This window comes from Oncorhynchus mykiss, chromosome 15, assembly GCF_013265735.2.
Source record: "Oncorhynchus mykiss isolate Arlee chromosome 15, USDA_OmykA_1.1, whole genome shotgun sequence".
Taxonomy (NCBI): domain Eukaryota; kingdom Metazoa; phylum Chordata; class Actinopteri; order Salmoniformes; family Salmonidae; genus Oncorhynchus; species Oncorhynchus mykiss.
The window spans coordinates 8,935,066-8,949,382 of record NC_048579.1 but is presented as its reverse complement, the minus strand read 5'-3'; the positions used below and the strand labels follow the sequence as shown (position 1 = coordinate 8,949,382).

General features: G+C 46.5%; 1 protein-coding gene across 1 annotated transcript in view; it reads right to left on the bottom strand.

The window, feature by feature from the left end:
• LOC110490900 (docking protein 6-like) overlaps positions 1 to 14,317 on the bottom strand; it is a 132,830-nt gene that overhangs the window by 6,963 nt on the left and 111,550 nt on the right. The window lies entirely within an intron of this gene.

The window sequence follows — 14,317 nt, the reverse complement described above, 5'->3', positions numbered from 1 at the left end:
CACTGCAGGTGTTCTATACTGCAGGTGTTCTATACTACAGGTGTTCTATACTACAGATATTCTATACTACAGGTATTCTATACTACATGTATTCTACACTGCAGGTGTTCTATACTACAGGTGTTCTATACTACAGGTGTTCTATACTACAGGTGTTCTATACTGCAGGTGTTCTATACTACATGTATTCTATACTGCAGGTGTTCTATACTGCAGGTGTTCTATACTGCAGGTGTTCTATACTACATGTATTCTACACTGCAGGTGTTCTATACTGCAGGTGTTCTATACTACATGTATTCTACACTGCAGGTGTTCTATACTGCAGGTGTTCTATACTGCAGGTGTTCTATACTACAGGTGTTCTATACTGCAGGTGTTCTATACTGCAGGTGTTCTATACTGCAGGTGTTCTATACTACATGTATTCTACACTGCAGGTGTTCTATACTACATGTATTCTACACTGCAGGTGTTCTATACTGCAGGTGTTCTATACTGCAGGTGTTCTACACTGCAGGTGTTCTATACTGCAGGTGTTCTATACTACATGTATTCTACACTGCAGGTGTTCTATACTACATGTATTCTACACTGCAGGTGTTCTATACTACATGTATTTTACACTGCAGGTGTGCTATACTGCAGGTGTTCTATACTGCAGGTGTTCTATACTGCAGGTGTTCTATACTACAGGTGTTCTACGGTGCAGGTGTTGTATACTACAGGTGTTCTATACTACAGGTATTCTATACTACAGGTGTTCTATACTGCAGGTGTTCTATACTACAGGTGTTCTATACTGCAGGTGTTCTATAATGCAGGTGTTCTATACTGCAGGTGTTCTATACTACATGTATTCTACACTGCAGGTGTTCTATACTACAGGTGTTCTATACTACAGGTGTTCTATACTGCAGGTGTTCTATACTGCAGGTGTTCTATACTACAGGTGTTCTATACTACAGGTGTTCTATACTGCAGGTGTTCTATACTGCAGGTGTTCTATACTACAGGTGTTCTATACTACAGGTGTTCTATACTGCAGGTGTTCTATACTACAGGTGTTCTATACTACAGGTGTTCTACACTGCAGGTGTTCTATACTGCAGGTATTCTATACTACATGTATTCTACACTGCAGGTGTTCTATACTACATGTATTTTACACTGCAGGTGTTCTATACTGCAGGTGTTCTATACTGCAGGTGTTCTATACTGCAGGTGTTCTATACTACAGGTGTTCTACGGTGCAGGTGTTGTATACTACAGGTGTTCTATACTACAGGTATTCTATACTACAGGTGTTCTATACTGCAGGTGTTCTATACTACAGGTGTTCTATACTACAGGTGTTCTATACTGCAGGTGTTCTATACTACAGGTGTTCTATACTACAGGTGTTCTACACTGCAGGTGTTCTATACTGCAGGTATTCTATACTACATGTATTCTACACTGCAGGTGTTCTATACTACATGTATTTTACACTGCAGGTGTTCTATACTGCAGGTGTTCTATACTGCAGGTGTTCTATACTGCAGGTGTTCTATACTACAGGTGTTCTACGGTGCAGGTGTTGTATACTACAGGTGTTCTATACTACAGGTATTCTATACTACAGGTGTTCTATACTGCAGGTGTTCTATACTACAGGTGTTCTATACTACAGGTGTTCTACACTGCAGGTGTTCTATACTACAGGTATTCTATACTACAGGTGTTCTATACTACAGGTATTCTATACTGCAGGTATTCTATACTACAGGTGTTCTATACTACAGGTGTTCTATACTGCAGGTGTTCTATACTACAGGTGTTCTATACTACAGATATTCTATACTACAGTTATTCTATACTGCAGGTGTTCTATACTGCAGGTGTTCTATACTGCAGGTGTTCTATACTACAGATATTCTATACTACAGGTGTTCTATACTGCAGGTGTTCTATACTACAGGTGTTCTATACTACAGGTATTCTATACTGCAGGTGTTCTATACTACAGGTGTTCTATAATGCAGGTGTTGTATACTGCAGGAGTTCTATACTACAGGTATTCTATACTACAGGTGTTCTATACTACAGGTGTTCTATACTACAGGTGTTCTATACTGCAGGAGTTCTACACTACAGGTATTCTATACTACAGGTGTTCTATACTGTAGGTGTTCTATACTACAGGTGTTCTATACTACAGGTGTTCTATACTACAGGTGTTCTATACTGCAGGTATTCTATACTGCAGTTGTTCTACACTGCAGGTGTTCTATACTACAGGTGTTCTACGGTGCAGGTGTTCTACACTGCAGGTGTTCTATAATGCAGGTGTTCTACACTACAGGTGTTCTATACTACAGGTGTTCTATACTGCAGGTGTTCTATAATGCAGGTGTTCTATACTGCAGGTGTTCTATACTGCAGGTATTCTATACTGCAGGTGTTCTACACTGCAGGTGTTCTGTACTACAGGTGTTCTATAATGCAGGTATTCTATACTGCAGGTGTTCTATACTGCAGGTGTTCTATACTACAGGTATTCTATACTGCAGGTGTTCTATAATGCAGGTGTTCTATATTGCAGGTGTTCTATACAGCAGGTATTCTATACTACAGGTGTTCTATACTACATGTGTTCTATACTGCATGTATTCTATACTGCAGGTGTTCTATACTACAGGTGTTCTACACTGCAGGTGTTCAATAATGCAGATATTCTATACTACAGGTGTTCTACGGTGCAGGTGTTCTACACTGCAGGTGTTCTATAATGCAGGTGTTCTACACTACAGGTGTTCTATACTACAGGTGTTCTATACTACAGGTGTTCTATACTGCAGGTGTTCTATAATGCAGGTGTTCTATACTGCAGGTGTTCTATACTGCAGGTGTTCTATACTGCAGGTGTTCTACACTGCAGGTGTTCTATACTACAGGTGTTCTATAATGCAGGTGTTCTATACTACATGTGTTCTATACTGCATGTATTCTATACTGCAGGTGTTCTACACTGCAGGTGTTCTATACTACATGTGTTCTATACTGCATGTATTCTATACTGCAGGTGTTCTATACTACAGGTGTTCTACACTGCAGGTGTTCAATAATGCAGGTGTTCTATACTACAGGTGTTCTACACTGCAGGTGTTCAATAATGCAGGTATTCTATACTGCAGGTGTTCTACACTGCATGAGTTCTACACTGCAGGTGTTCTATACTGCAGTTGTTCTACACTTCAGGAGTTCTACACTGCAGGTGTTCTATACTGCAGGTGTTCTATACTGCAGGTATTCTATACTGCAGGTGTTCTATACTGCAGGAGTTCTACACTGCAGGTGTTCTATACTGCAGGTGTTCTATACTGCAGATGTTCAATAATGCAGGTGTTCTATACTGCAGGTGTTCAATAATGCAGGTATTCTATACTGCAGGTGTATCCATTTTTACATCAAAGACAGTATGTGTTATACACAGAGGCCTCCAGTGGATCCTATCTGGTCTTGTCCAGCTGTGGCTGGATCCTATAAGGAGGGTGTTGGCTGTGTGGTCACTGGTTTGGTCCAGCTGTGGCTGGTTCCTATCTGGAGGGTGTTGGCTGGTTGGTCACTCGTCTGGTCCAGCTGTGGCTGGATCTATCTGGAGGGTGTTGGCTGGGTGGTCATTCGTCTGGTCCAGCTGTGGCTGGATCTATCTGGAGGGTGTTGGCTGGGTGGTCACTCGTCTGGTCCAGCTGTGGCTGGATCTATCTGGAGGGTGTTGGCTGGGTGGTCACTGGTCTGTGCCACTCTATGTCTGCCTGTGTGTCTGCCTTTGTGTCTGTCTGCTTGTCTGTCTGTCTGCCTACCAGTGACTCTTCCACATAAACCATGGGCGTGGAAGCAGTGGCAGAGAGAGGATGAGGACTATTTGATTACAGAGGGAGCTAAAGGGGGTGGGGAAAGAGAGAGAGAGAAGCCAGTGTGATGTGAAGTGGGTGATGTGAAGCCAGTCACAGCAATGGGTTTCATACAGAACAGGTGGAGTGAGTCACACACACAAGTCAAATGATCCACTTCAAAATGTTCCCAGTACAGATCCTCCACTGTTCACTCCTATCATCACTTTTGAAAATCACTGAGACGGAAACAGGGGAAAAGAGGGACTCTTTTTTCTCTCCTTATTAGATTTGTGAAACAGCCGGAGTGCAGCCAACAACAGCCCTCTCTTCTGTCTCTGCCAAGAGAATCCCTTTCTCTACCCACCTCAATGTAGGCTGGAAAGTGACAGTCCGGCTCACAGTGAGAAAATACAACGAATCTGATCATCTGCTGGACCATAAGCAGGGTTAGTGTGACTGAGGGCGTGGGTGGGTTTGTGTGGCTGAGGGCATGGGTGGGTTTGTGTGGCTGAGGGCGTGGGTGGGTTTGTGTGGCTGAGGGCATGGGTGGGTTTGTGTGACTGAGGGCGTGGGTGGGTTTGTGTGGCTGAGGGCATGGGTGGGTTTGTGTGGCTGAGGGCGTGGGTGGGTTTGTGTGGCTGAGGGCATGGGTGGGTTTGTGTGACTGAGGGCGTGGGTGGGTTTGTGTGACTGAGGGCATGGGTGGGTTTGTGTGGCTGAGGGCATGGGTGGGCTTGTGTGACTAATGGCGTGGGTGGGTTTGTGTGACTGAGGGCGTCGGTGGGTTTGTGTGGCTGAGGGCATGGGTGGGTTTGTGTGGCAGAGGGCAAGGGTGGGTTTGTGTGACTGAGGGCGTGGGTGGGTTTGTGTGGCTGAGGGTGTGGGTGGGTTTGTGTGACTGAGGGCGTGGGTGGGTTTGTGTGACTGAGGGCGTGGGTGGGCTTGTGTGACTGATGGCGTGGGTGGGTTTGTGTGGCTGAGGGCGTGGGTGGGTTTGTGTGACTGAGCATGGGTGGGTTTGTGTGGCTGAGGGCGTGGGTGGGCTTGTGTGGCTGATGGCGTGGGTGTGCTTGTGTGGGTGGGTTTGTGTGACTGAGGGCGTGGGTGGGTTTGTGTGACTGAGGGCGTGGGTGGGTTTGTGTGGCTGATGGCGTGGGTGTGCTTGTGTGGGTGGGTTTGTGTGACTGAGGGCGTAGGTGGGTTTGTGTGACTGAGCATGGGTGGGTTTGTGTGGCTGAGGGTGTGGGTGGGCTTGTGTGGCTGAGGGCATGGGTGGGATTGTGTGGCTGAGGGCGTGGGTGGGTTTGTGTGGCTGAGGGCGTGGGTGGGTTTGTGTGGCTGAGGGCGTGGGTGGGTTTGTGTGGCTGAGGGCGTGGGTGGGTTTGTGTGGCTGAGGGCGTGGGTGGGTTTGTGTGACTGAGGGCGTGGGTGGGTTTGTGTGACTGAGGGCATGGGTGTGCTTGTGTGGGTGGGTTTGTGTGGCTGAGGGCGTGGGTGGGTTTGTGTGGCTGAGGGCGTGGGTGGGTTTGTGTGGCTGAGGGCATGGGTGGGCTTGTGTGACTGAGGGCGTGGGTGTGCTTGTGTGGGTGGGTTTGTGTGGCTGAGGGCATGGGTGGGCTTGTGTGACAGAGCATGGGTGGGTTTGTGTGGGTGGGTTTGTGTGACTGGGAGCGTTGGTGGGTTTGTGTGACTGAGAGCGTATGTGGGTTTGTGTGGCTGAGGGTGTGGGTGGGTATGTGTGGCTGAGGGCATGGGTGGGTTTGTGTGGCTGAGGGCATGGGTGGGCTTGTGTGACTGAGGGCGTGGGTGGGTTTGTGTGACTGAGCATGGCTGGGTTTGTGTGACTGAGGGCGTAGGTGGGTTTGTTTGACTGAGGGCATGGGTGGGAATGTGTGTTTGTGGGTTTGTGTGCGTGGGTTTGTGTGACTGAGGGCATGGGTGGGTTTGTGTGACTGAGGGCATGGGTGGTTTTGTGTGGGTGGGTTTGTGTGACTGAGAGCGTTGGTGGGTTTGTGTGACTGAGAGCGTATGTGGGTTTGTGTGGCTGAGGGCGTGGGTGGGTTTGTGTGGGTGGGTTTGTGTGACTGAGGGCATGGTTGGGTTTGTGTGACTGAGGGCGTGGGTGGGTTTGTGTGACTGAGGGCGTGGGTGGGCTTGTTTGACTGCGTAACTCTACACACACAGACAGACAGACAGACAGACAGACAGACAGACAGACAGACAGACCCCACACACCCCCACCCCCCTACTCTCCCCCAGTCTGTGAGAAACAGACTGTGATTTGTCAGAGCCTTTTCATTACAAGGGAAGGTCATGTCATCCTATCTGGCCTGGTGGCAGCTGCTGGGTTGGTGGGTTGGTGGGGTGGCAGCTGCTGGGGCGATGGGATGGTGCACAGGGAGGACGAGGGGACAGAGAGAGAGAGAGAGAGAGAGAGAGAGAGAGAGAGAGAGAGAGAGAGAGAGAGAGAGAGAGACAGAGAGAGAGAGAGAGAGAGAGAGAGAGAGAGAGAGAGAGAGAGAGAGAGACAGAGAGAGAGAGAGAGAGAGAGACAGAGAGAGAGAGAGACAGAGAGAGAGAGAGAGAGAGAGAGAGAGAGAGAGATACAGACACTGAAGCATTCCTCCATGTACAGAAGAAACACACGACCCTTCTGTACCTGGTCATCCCCTGCTGGCCTCCTAGTTACACCGGTGCCACTAGGTACCTTCCCAAAAGACTGTGCTGCTATAAGACTAGTCTGTCTCCTTAAACCAATATAGATGAGACTAGTCTAGTCTCTCTCCTTAAACCAATATAGATGAGACTAGTCTAGTCTGTCTCCTTAAACCAATATAGATGAGACTAGTCTAGTCTCTCTCCTTAAACCAATATAGATGAGACTAGTCTAGTCTCTCTCCTTAAAAACCAATATATGCATTGTACTAAGAGAGAGACAGAGAGAGAGAGAGAGAGAGAGAGAGAGAGAGAGAGAGAGAGAGAGAGAGACACCGAGAGAGAGAGACAGAGAGAGAGACAGAGAGAGAGAGAGAGAGAGACAGAGAGAGAGAGAGAGAGAGAGAGAGACAGAGAGAGAGAGACAGAGAGAGAGAGAGAGAGAGAGAGAGACAGAGAGAGAGAGAGACAGAGAGAGAGCGAGAGAGAGAGACAGAGAGAGAGACAGAGAGAGAGACAGAGAGAGAGAGACAGAGAGAGAGACACAGAGAGAGAGAGAGAGAGAGACAGAGAGAGAGAGAGAGAGAGAGACGGCTGGGGATGAGATTACAATAGTGCTGTATAAAGACATCCCAACAGTACAGTACATGTATTATCTGCAAGTGATCCCGTATTTAATCTATGCCTGTTGCAACAGAGATAGTTCTATCATCATATTCTCTCTCCTATCATCATGCCTTGTCCTTACAGACTTCCTATCCTTCTCTAAGGATCAAATCAGAACACTGCTATTAGAATTGCTAATGCTGCTGCAGATAGGCGGATAACTGTTGAACACTTTGCATTGCAGAGAGGGAGAGAGAATGAGAGTGTGTACGTGGGAGGCAGAAAAGGAGCGAAAGACAGACAAAGAGATAGGCAGGAGAAGAGAGAGAGGGAGGCAATCACCAGGGAGAGAGAAGTAGAAAGCAAGGGGGGGATTGAAAGAGAGGGAGGAGGCGAGAGAGAAGACAACCAGTGATATAACATAAAGAGAACCAGTTAAACCAGCCATTCCCTTCCAATAGCAGTCTTTGGGCATTTCGGACAGTCGTTGGGGTGTTTCAGACAGTCGCTGGGGCGTTTCAGACAGTCGCTGGGGCGTTTCAGACAGTCGTTGGGGCGTTTCAGACAGTCGTTGGGGCGTTTCAGACAGTCGTTGGGGCGTTTTGGGGCGTTTCAGACAGTCGTTGGGGCGTTTCAGACAGTCGTTGGGGCGTTTTGGGGTGTTTCAGACAGTCGTTAAGGCGTTTCAGACAGTCGCTGGGGTGTTTCAGACAGTCGCTGGGGCGTTTCAGACAGTCGCTGGGGGCGTTTCAGACAGTCGTTGGGGCGTTTCAGACAGTCGTGGGGGCGTTTCAGACAGTCATTGAGGTGTTTCAGACAGTCGTTGGGGCGTTTCAGACAGTCGTTGGGGCGTTTCAGACAGTCGTTGGGGCGTTTCAGACAGTAGTGGGGGCGTTTCAGACAGTCGTTGGAGTGTTTCAGACAGTCGCTGGGGCATTTCAGACAGTCGTTGGGGCGTTTCAGACAGTCGTTGGGGCATTTTGGGGCGTTTCAGACAGTCGTTGGGGCGTTTCAGACAGTCGTTGGGGCATTTTGGGGCGTTTCAGACAGTCATTGGGGCGTTTCAGACAGTCGTGGGGTCGTTTCAGACAGTCGTGGGGTTGTTTCAGACAGTTGTGGGGGCGTTTCAGACAGTCGTTTGGGCGTTTCAGACAGTCGTGGGGGGGTTTCAGACAGTCGTTGGGCCGTTTCAGACAGTCGTTGGGGCGTTTTAGACAGTCGTGGGGGCGTTTCAGACAGTCGTTTGGGCATTTCAGATAGTCGTTGGGGTGTTTCAAACAGTCGTTGGAGTGTTTCAGACAGTCGTTGGGGCGTTTCAGACAGTCGTTGGGGCTTTTCAGACAGTCGTTGGGGCGTTTTGGGGCGTTTCAGACAGTCGTTGGGGCGTTTTGGGGCGTTTCAGACAGTCGTTTGGGCGTTTCAGACAGTCGTGGGGGCGTTTCAGACAGTCGTTTGGGCATTTCAGATAGTCGTTGGGGTGTTTCAAACAGTCGTTGGAGTGTTTCAGACAGTCGTTGGGGCGTTTTGGGGCGTTTCAGACAGTCGTTGGGGCGTTTAAGACAGTCGTTGGGGCATTTTGGGGCGTTTCAGACAGTCGTTGGGGCGTTTCAGACAGTCGTTGGGGCGTTTTGTGGCGTTTCAGACAGTCATTGGGGCGTTTCAGACAGTCGTTGGGGCGTTTTGGGGCGTTTCAGACAGTCGTTGGGGCGTTTAAGACAGTCGTTGGGGCGTTTTGGGGCGTTTCAGACAGTCGTTGGGGCGTTTCAGACAGTCGTTGGGGCGTTTTGGGGCGTTTCAGACAGTCGTTGGGGTGTTTCATACAGTCATGGGGGTGTTTCAGACAGTCGTTGGGGCGTTTCAGACAGTCGTTGGGGCGTTTTGGGGCGTTTCAGACAGTCGTTGGGGGCGTTTCAGACAGTCGTTGAGGCTTTTCAGACAGTCGAAGGGGCGTCTGTTGTTGCCTTTAAAACTTTAAAGTGCACATATTTTTTCTATGCTACAACAATCTCTCAGTGGAAAACACAGAGCACCATTATCCTCTTGCAAAATCTGCATACTTTTAAAAAGAATGCTGGAGCGTCCGTGAGGATGTCAATAGCCAGTCATTCTGTCTCATGGTTATTGCTAAGGCTTTTACGTAGAGAGGAACTCTATTTGCGATCTTCTTTGACTAAGGGGGAAGTTGTTTTCTATATATTTACTGATTAAAGTTTCAAGTTTATCAGAGAAAACTAAAATAATAAAAGCTTTAACTTGAAGATGAAACATGGTTTTGAGCTATCATATATGCTTTGCACATGTCACCAAAACATGGAATATTGAGCGAAATGTACCATCTCAAAATATTAGACATGCCACTTTGTGTTCTTCATTATATTATACAATAGTGTCAACCTGTCACTTTTGATGTGAACACTCAAACCTGGACCTTCCTGTAAAGGTGCATTAATGCCATGTGTAGCTAAGCTTTACTGAAAGGGCTAAAATAAGTGTATGGATTCTATTCATACAGTTATCCCTGCTACCTTACCTGTACCCATTTCATTTCATTTCCAAGCAAACCAAACTATTCATGAAGTTTATAACATTTCCCCCCCTAGTGACAAAAAATAAAGCAACTAATTGACTTCTGGTTCTCTGATTAACTGAATGAGAGAGGAAAAATAAATAAATAAACATATTGCGAAGCAACAGAGCTGGATGGGACAAGAAGCAGTGATCCGTCATTATTCCAGGGTGCTTGTGGGTATTTATCGCAACCCCACCATAACTCAGCCAATTGAACATGCTGATTGCAAAATGATCACGGCACAGTGACACACCGGGGGCTAGTCCAACACTTTCCACTCACACCCAAATCAGACCATATTCAGTATTAATATAGTAACTGTACTGTTATTATGAGTGTACAAAACTGAGTGTACAAAACTTCATAATATTGAGTTGCACCCCCCTCCCCCCCTCCCCCCTCAATTAGTTGGGGCCTGGAGTCTGCAAGGTGTCGAAAGAGTTCTACAGGGATGCTGGCCCATGTTGACTCCAATGCTTTCCACAGCTGTGTCAAGTTGACTGGATATCCTTTGAGAGGATGACCATTCTTGATACACACAGGAAACTGTTGAGCATGAAAAACCCAGTAGCGTTGCAGTTCTTGACACAAACCAGTGTGCCTGGCACCTACTACCATGCCCCGTTAAAAGGCACTTAAATATTTGGTCTTTCCCATTCACCCTCTGAATGGCACACACACACAATCCATGTCTCAATTGTCTCAAGGCTTAAACATCCTTCTTTAACCTGTCTCCTCCCCTTCATAGCTTTCAACTGGATTCACCTAGTCAGGAGTCTAGTCTGGCCCACAGAGGGTTAGTCTGGTCCACAGGGGAATAGTCTGGTCCACAGGGGATTAGTCTGGTCCACAGGGGATTAGTCTGGTCCACAGGGGATTAGTCTGGTCCACAGGGGGCTAGTCTGGTCCACAGGTTCTCTCACGTCCACTCACACCCAGATCAGCACATACTCAGTTAAAGGAAAAATCCACCCAAAACCTTTAATTTACAGTGTTAAATAACACTAATATGTGAGAATAATATTTTTGGTGAATAAATGTTTCATTTTGGCTTCATATTCAAACTTCTTTGGGATCGGTGTCCTTTCCACGGGACGGTTGAGCTAACGTAGGCTAATGCGATTAGCATGAGGTTGTAAGTAACATGAACATTTCCCAGGACATTGTTAACGCTCGTCGTCGTAAGGAAGAGTGGACCAAAGCGCAGCATGGAAAGTGTTCATGATCTTTATTGTCAAGAATCACTCAAACAAAATTAACGAATACAAAAAACAAAAGCAAACAGTTCCGTCAGGCACAGATATTAACCTCTCTAGGGTAGAGGGCAGCATTCGGAATTTTGGATGAAAAGCATGCTCAAATTAAATGGCCTGCTACTCGGGCCCAGTAGATATAATATGTATATAACTGGTATATTTGGATAGAAAACACTCTAAAGTTTCCAAAACTGTTAAAATAGTGTCTGTGAGTATAACAGAACTGATTTAGCAGGCGAAAACCTGAGAAAAATACATTCAGGAAGTAGTTTTTGTTTTTGTAGTTTTCTATTCAATGCCATTACAGTATCCATTGACTTAGGACTCCACTTGCAGTTCCTATGCCTTCCACTAGATGTCAACAGTCTTTATAAATCGTTTCAGGCTTGTATTCTTATAAATGAGGGAGTAAGACCAGTCTGAATGAGTGGACCCTAATGTGACGCAGATTTTTTTCAGGCGCATGTGCATTTCTTGTTTACCTTTTATATTGACAACGTTATTGTCCGGTTGAAATATTATAGATCATATAGACTAAAAAACAACCTGAGGATTGAATAAATACATTGTTTGACATGTTTCTATGAACTTCACGGATACAATTAGGATTTTTTTGTCTGATTGTTTTGACTGCGTTTGAGCCTGTGGATAACTGAAGAAAACGCGCTAACAAAACAGAGGTTTTTGGATATAAAGAGACTTCATCGAACAAAAGGAACATTTATTGAGTAAATGAATGTCGTCTGATTGCCACCATATGAAGATCACTGTGCCTCACAGAGTGGAGTCTGACATTCACAACTTTTCTCCTATACTTTTCAGGAGATGGGAAACCTTGCCCATGCTACATCAATGGGCAACGCAGTGCATTCTGGGTGATTCTGGGACAAGCAGCACTCTCCTTCAAGGACTGAATTGGAGTATATTGGGTGCTACCTAAAAAAAAAACATTAGCACAAATTTCGTCAACAAGAACTAGAACATTACACATTTTTCCCGAGTTATGAGACAACCCACTTGCTATCTGTAATATCGTACAACTTTGGAATCGTGACATTAGGCACGTGTCTTGACATTTACACTGACTTTGAGAAAGGATTGCGTGACGACTAGCTTTCGCAACCGCGTGACACAGCAAGACAAAGTGAACGCAATTGGTCGACAGTCTACTGGGTAGAGCATTATACCCTTGGGGAATCGATAGAATATCACTCAGAGATACACACAAAACAAGAAACTATAAAAAATTCAAAATGGGTGAATCTTTCCTTTAACCTACAGTATTAATATAGTCATAATCATGTCATTAAATGGTTATCATTGGCTTACTATATTATATGATCATTATGGGCCCACTGAAACACCAAGGGGCTGGTGTGTTCCATTCATTCCATCTCACATTATCTCACCTCGTTATCCATTACAATACGGTTATTTCACTGCTTTATCACATTATAGATTTATCAACTGCAAAGTGAGACCCAGGGATTCTGGTCCAAATGTGCCAATACTCTACTGAAACATTGTGTGTTTGCTTGTATGTGTACGTATGTTTGTGTAGATATGTGTGTGTAGACATGCGTGTGTTGATATGCGTGTGTAGATATGCGTAGATATGCATGTGTAGATATGCGTGTGTAATTATGCGTGTGTAGATATGCGTAGATATGCATGTGTAGATATGCATGTGTAGATATGCGTGTGTGTACATGCGTTTTCACATAATATTTTCTGTTGAGCTGTCTAGCTGAGCTCTGCTGTGAGTACCTTGGTAGCTTGTGTGTACCTAGGTAGCTTGTACTTACTTTGGTAGTTTTTACGTACCTTGGTAATAAACTTCAGTTAGTGCTAAACACGGCTGCTAGAATCTTGACTAGAACCAAAACATTTTATCAGTGCTAGCCTCTCTACACTGTTTTTTTGTTAAGGCTAGGCCTAAAATCAAGCTTTTACTGCTAAGCTACAAAGCATTACATGGGCTTGCTCCTACCTATCTTCCAAATAAGATCCTGCCGTACATACCTACACATACAATACGGTCACAAGACGCAGGCCTCGTTACTGTCCATATAATTTCTAAGCAAACAGCTGGAGGCAGGGCTTTCTCCTATAGAGCTCCATTTTTACGGAACGGTCTGCCTATTCATGTGAGACACGCAGACTTGGTCTCAACCTTTAAGTCTTTACTGAAGACTCATCTCTTCAGTAGGTCCTATGATTGAGTGTAGTCTGGCCCAGGAGTGGGAAGGTGAACAGAAAGGCTCTGGAGCAATGAACCGCCCTTGCTGTCTCTGCCTGGCCGGTTCCCCTCTTTCCACTGGGATTCTCTGCCTCTAACCCTATTACAGGGGCCGAGTCACTGGCTTACTGGTGCTCTTCCATGCCGTCCCTTGGAGAGGTGTGTCACTTGAGTGGGTTGAGTCACTGACATGATCTTCCTGTCCAGGTTGGCGCCCCCTCTTGGGTTTGTGCCGTGGGCTATACTCGGCCGTGTCTCAGGATGGTAAGTTAGTGATTGAAGATATCCCTCTAGTGGTGTGGGGGCTGTGCTTTGGCAAAGTGGGTGGGGTTTTATCCTGGCTGTTTGGCCCTGTCCGGGGCTATCATTGGAAGGGGCCACAGCGTCTCCACAGCGTCTCCAGACCCCTCCTGTCTCAGCCTCCAGTATTTATGCTGCAATAGTTTATGTGTCGGGGGCTAGGGTCAGTCTGTTATATCTGGAGTATTTCTCCTGTCTTATCCGGTGTCCTGTGTGAATTTAAGTATGCTCTCCCTAATTCTCTCTCTCTCTTTTTCTCTCTCTCTCTCTGTCTCTTTCTCTCGGAGGACCTGAGCCATAGGACCATGCCTCAGGACTACCTGGCCCGATGACTACTTGCTGTCCCCAGTCCACCTGGAAGTGCTGCTGCTCCAGTTTAAACTATTCTGCCTGCGGCTATGGAACCCTGACCTGTTCACTGGACGTGCTAACTGACCCAGACCTGATGTTTTCAACTCTCTAGAGACAGCAGGAGCGGTAGAGAAACTCTCAATGATCGGCTATGAAAAGCCAACTGACATTTACTCCTGAGGTGCTGACCTGTTGCACCCTCTACAACCACTGTGATTATTATTATTTGACCCTGCTGGTCATCTACCAACATTTGAACATCTTGGCCATGTTCTGTTATAATCTCCACCCGGCACAGCCAGAAGAGGACAGGCCACCCCTCACAGCCTGGTTCCTCTCTAGGTTTCTTCCTAGGTTTTGGCCTTTCTAGGGAGTTTTTCCTAGCCACCGTGCTTCTACATCTGCACTGCTTGCTGTTTGGGGTTTTAGGCTGGGTTTCTGTACAGCACTTTGGGACATCAGC